This window comes from Microcebus murinus, chromosome 15, assembly GCF_040939455.1.
Source record: "Microcebus murinus isolate Inina chromosome 15, M.murinus_Inina_mat1.0, whole genome shotgun sequence".
In the NCBI taxonomy this organism is placed as follows: domain Eukaryota; kingdom Metazoa; phylum Chordata; class Mammalia; order Primates; family Cheirogaleidae; genus Microcebus; species Microcebus murinus.
In genome coordinates this window covers 28,395,013-28,401,012 of record NC_134118.1, presented here as the reverse complement: position 1 = coordinate 28,401,012, position 6,000 = coordinate 28,395,013, and positions in this window count along the sequence as shown.

Below are 6,000 nucleotides of genomic sequence, written 5' to 3'. Positions count from 1 at the left end.
GAGAAAAAAAATGAAGTAAAAAATTGCAAACTATGGCTTTTCTTTCAGGGCATGAGATATTTAAAGGAAGTAGAAATAAATAGTTGCATATAAGAAATCTGTAACAAATATTCACTATTTAAGCCCACTTTTCCAACCTTTTTATTCTCCCTCTCCAACCCAGATAACACTGTGTCTTACATAAGAAAAGAAAATAATAAAAGCAAGAAGACATGATGCCAGGATTGTCACAACATTCTACCCTTATGTGTTCAATTGTCATATATAGATACCACCCCCCACACGTACACACACAGATGTTTATTCGCTTGTACACACATTATTGGTATTGCAGTCTCTTCGTGAAAGTTCGTCAATAGACCTGAAATCAGAAGGATCTAAAACAAAAATCAGAACTGTTATACTTCAATAACCATTGAAGATTCTACTAGATAGCAATAAGATAGCATTAAATAAATTTTGTTTTGTCAACATAAATGTAAAAATATATAATAAATGTTTATTTTATAAATTGTATAGAATGCAAAAAGTCCTAGTACCCAAGATGCTCTCTATTAATATTTTGTTTCTTTGTTTTTCCTTGTGTTTTCAAAATAAGGACCACAACTCACTGGAAGCCTGTGAAGGTGGTTCTAATGAACCATGCAAACCTTGCCTGCAGGTAGTAAGAATAAATTATGAGCAATTCCATAAATTTTACTTTTGCTTATGGCAAAGAACTCCTTGCTATTAATATACCACGTGAGTTATTGAGAATTACTAAAAGTAGATTGTAGTCATTAACATTGAAAGAAGGATTTCTATATGCCAGGTATTGTGCATTTGACTATGTTTTCATCCTTACAACACTATCAAGTAGGCACTGTGATTCTTATTTCACAGATGCACTAGAGGCTAGGCCTTTGCCCTGCCATACAGATTGCAAGTAATGGAGCCAGGATTGAAACCAGGAGAGTCTAACTCCAGAGACCTCAGTATTGCCTCTAATTCTTACACCTAAACATGCAGAATAAATTTTAGAGAATTTGAGTAAATACAAGGGTAAAGGTTAGAGAGTTTAAGAAATTTTTTTTTCTGACAGTAAAAGTCAATGTTACTGTTCCATGCCAGAGAAAGCAGCTGGGTATTTATTACCAGTTAATTTGGCACAGACACTGGATTCACAGGTATGGATTAGAGATGATCCTGCCATTTTGTAACTACATGTGGAAGAAGATAAATATGGATAATGAAGGAAAAACGGTGGCCAAGATTGGGTAGCAGTTCAGCAAACACGTTTCTGCTTCCTGGCACCGAGCAAGACTGCGTTTCCCAGATTCCCCCAAGATGAGGTCTGGCGATGTGAAAATGTCTCATCAGCAGAATGGGAACAGAAAGAGGTTTGTCAGATCCTTGGCTAGGATGGGTAAGGAGCAGTTAATGCCTTCTCCAGTATCTTTAACTCATTACTCCAACCTGGCAGAGTTAGTATAGAAACCTTGAAAACCGCAGTATGAAGACAGCAGAGGTGTAAAACGAAATGAGCCTGAGCCAGGAATAATCACTACCTGGAAGAGAACTGCCTGCAATTCAGCAGCTCTTGTTATGGACTTTATATGAGCAATAAATAACCATTTGTCGTGTCGAAGCTATTGTACACATTTTGCTTGCTTGTTACAGCAGTTAACATTATCCCAGCTAACAAGACCTTATTCACAAGGTCTTTATGTAGACCTGTCAAACATAAACAGTAAAGGTAAAGATAGAGAGCAAGGATTCTGCAGCTTATTTGCTGTGGTTTAAATCCTAGGCCCAGGCCCACTAAATACACTCTGTTGGTAATCTTAGACAAGACAGATAAATTCTTAGGACCTATATTCCTTCATTTTTTTTTTGTTCTTTTTTAAAATGGAGAGTATAGTAGCATATACCTAGAAAACTTTTATAAAAATTAAGTTAATACTATAAATGTCATAGAATAATGCCTGCCTGATAGCAAACAAAAAATAAGTTTAGTTGCATTCTTCATGATTATCAGATTATTTATATTGATAAGTTGCTTTTTTAAAAACCTCAATTAAGTCCAGCTATTTATTTATTTCATAGTCTTCTTCTCTAATCCAGTTATATAAGCTTTAGCTTGTTCACATTCATAATGTTGCTAAACAAAAACAAAACAAAAAAATTCCTGGGTTTTTTATTAAAACGTGATGGACCGAATGCTCATTGAATCTTTCCTTCCCTCGCAACACCTCCAAAAACTATTAAAAATAGATATTTCAAACAAACCATAAACCCACAATAACACAAAATGAATAGAAAGCAATACAATTTTGATGGCTGGAAATAGAGGGAAAAGGTGACTAATTTGTAAGCCAGCAGTGCTGAAAGCTGAGAATTGATGCATTAGTACCATGGAATTCTCAAGAGGCTTAGCACCTCTGAAATAGGACAACTCAAAACAAGAGAACTGGTTAAAGACTTTAGAAGCATTAAGAACCCTAAATAATCTCTTCACTTTGTGTATCTGAAGAAATTCCTCTGCCCCACACTGAGGAAGCTTGAAGAGTTATTTTCTAGGAAGGTTGTGATAGAGGATCTTAACACTGGGGGGTTAGCAAGTGTAGTTAGTTGAACAGTAAAACACAGTACTAAAAACAGAAGGGAATGTAGACAGCTCCAATCTTATTATTGCTGGGGAGACAAAAAATTTCCTCTACTATGTTAAATTGTGCATATGGGGGCGTGTGAATTAAATTGACCCCCCCCAAAAAAAGCCAGTCTAACAGGAGGGGGAAAAAGGGTTATGCATATGCATATGGAAGTCAACAAAAGAAACAGCTGGTTCACTAAATGGTTAAAGTTAAGGGTTAAAGGCATTTATGAGAGGAACAAATAAATTTCTTTAGAAAAGATAAATGGGTTTTTAAAAGAACAAATGGGAGATAAGAAAGTTTACGATAATATTTATTTATGTCGGTGCAGTGGATTTTCCCATCTTCTTCATGGACATAATGTTCTCGTGGAGAGGGGATTTATGGTAGGTTTACTCTCAGTCTTCTTTCTGGAAGTAGATTTGCCCAAAGAGGGAATTTATGGCAGCTTCACTTTCCAGAAGTCGCTGCTTTTAATCAGATAAGGGAAGCTCCATTCAGCCTTATTTATGCATCTTTTGAATCTCAAATATCTTTATTTAAAAACAGTCTTTATACCAACCTAGGGTTCTGATAATGTCCCCACATTATCATATTAGACATCCAGAACTGTGGCCACCAGGCTTATACCACCTTCCATAGCAAGTTAGAATATGACCAGATCAAGTCCTGGTCATAGCAGCATCTAAAGATAATAAAATTTTGAGGAATGATCAATGAACCATCCAACCAATTACCTTTTGATACAGACCCAGTCAACATGCACACATGGCTTCCAATCAGCTTTTGACCATCTCTCTCTTAAATATAAGCATGAAATGAAATATTACCATATACTTGAATTAAATCCATCACATAAAATATAGAGAACAAATTAAAAATAAAAGAAATACTTGAAGAAGCATAGGCTAAAGAAGAAATGGAAAATTTCTAAAAAAAATACATATATAGTTAATATCTTCAAGAAGAAGAGAAAACTTATCACAATCACTAGGGAATAAAAGAATGTGACTTGAAACAAAAATGAGCATTCAGAGAACAAGAAAAGGGTGTTAGGTATTAAAACTTTAATAGATAATAATAATAAAAATACTCAACAAAAGTTTTGGAAAATGAGGCTGAGGAAATCTCTCAGAATTATAAGAAAAAGACAGAGATGGAAAAATTATAAGGAAGTGATTTTTTAAAAATAAAAGAACATTCCAGGAGGTGCTAAAAACACATCACAGGAGTGTCAAAATAAAATAACAACAAGTAATGGGGGAAATCAATAATAAAATAAAGCAAGAAACATTTTCAGAATTACTTGGCTTTGCAGATAGAAAGGACCCACTCATGGCCCTGCAAATAGATGAAACTAGAATCGAACTAATAGGCATCAGTGTGAATTTTCAGAATGTTAGGGCAAGGAGAAAATCTTAAAAATCTCCACAGAAAAATTTAGGTTTCAGAACAAGATTAAAATTAACAACATCATTAAATTTGTTAAGAACAGCAACAAAAGCTAGGAGACAATGGAGCAATATGTTCAAAATCTAAGGAAAATGATTGCCAAATTAGAATTCTATACTAAGTCATATTATCAATTTAAAGTGATAGCAGGAACAAGGAATTGTCAGATATGAAACATCTCAACGACAAAAAGATATTACATTGTAACAACTCTGTTATTATATCCTTTTCCAACTCTAAGGATTTGTTGTTGCTGTTAAAATTGCTCTTGTTTTTCTTGTTGCTGCTTATTTTTTTTAATGACTTTCCTGGACTAATTCTATAGATTTTATATTCTTTGCACTGTGTGGCCACTAAGGTCCCTTGCTAGCATTTTTAAAGTTCTTGTTTTTATCTTAATCCTGGCTTCAAGTTCATCTCCAGGTCACTATAATTTGGTTGTCAGCCAGTAATTACTCAAAAAACAATCCTTAAATACTTGTTTGCATGCCTACCATCCTTTGCCAAGGGAATCTGTCTGAGAAGGCATGTCTTCAAATTTTAGGCTGCTTAGGAGGCAGTCGTATGTTTGTTTCACTTCCTGCTTGCACGATGCCTAAAGTTCAGACAGAGGTGGGTGACTGTGACCTCTTCCCTTCCCAGATTTCCTTGTCATGCACAAAGCCCTGTCTGTACATGATGTAAACCATCTTGATCCCAGGGCTGCACTGGACTTTTGCCAAGTCCTCTATAGCCACAGAGTTCTCCAAGTCTTCTTTTTAAATTTTTACCAAGCTCTTGTTTCTCCAAACTGAAATCACAGTCTTAAGCAGCTTTGATGTTGCCAGCAGACAGCTATTATTTTCAGACTGCTGTTCTCTAGGGATAGGGCTTTTTGCACTGCGTTGAGCTCTGAGTCAACTAGAATACCCACAACACCCTGGGAATGGAGATTTTCCAAGAAACTGCTGGGACAGATAGCATAGTGACTGTGCTTTGGTGAAGGAGATTTTAACAGAACTTTAAAAGAGATCAGTCACCACCTCTAGCTGCAAGGCTGCTGGGTTTTCAAAGCTACCACACCACTGAACTAGAGAGAGAGGAGCGATAAAATGAACCCCACATTAAAACACTACAGGCCCTCCTTTTAGAGAACCATGAATTATATCAGTATAGATAGATTGATAGTTGGTGGGGGAGAGTTAAATTATCCTAAAAAAAAAAAAAGAAAAGATTTCTAGGTATTTTACTCTCATGATTGTTTCTACTTTCACTCTGAAAGTAGAAGCAGATGTGAGAATCCAAATGTCTTATATTAAACCAGATATTAAAAAGATCTGCAAGCCGGGCGCGGTGGCTCACGCCTGTAATCCTAGCACTCTGGGAGGCTGAGGCGGGCGGATTGCTCGAGGTCAGGAGTTCGAAACCAGCCTGAGCAAGAGCGAGACCCCGTCTCTACTATAAATAGAAAGAAATTAATTGGCCAACTAATATATATATAAAATTAGCCGGGCATGGTGGCACATGCCTGTAGTCCCAGCTACTCGGGAGGCTGAGGCAGCAGGATTGCTTGAGCCCAGGAGTTTGAGGTTGCTGTGAGCTAGGCTGACGCCACGGCACTCACTCTAGCCTGGGCAACAAGCGAGACTCTGTCTCAAAAAAAAAAAAAAAAAAACAAAAAAAGATTTGCAAAAATATAAAATAATACCACTCTTCTCACTAAATTTCTGGTCTGAAAATTATAGTTTTTCATAAGAATATGTTATTTATATAAACTTGTAGTGAGCTTATTATTTTTAAGTAAATTAATAATTTTTTTCAGTTTTAATTTATAATGTGGTATAAACTCATAAAGAAAACTTCTTTGGAGTCCTCAATAATTTTTATGACTATAAAGGGTCATAAGACCAAAAACTTTGAGAAGAGCAATGATACA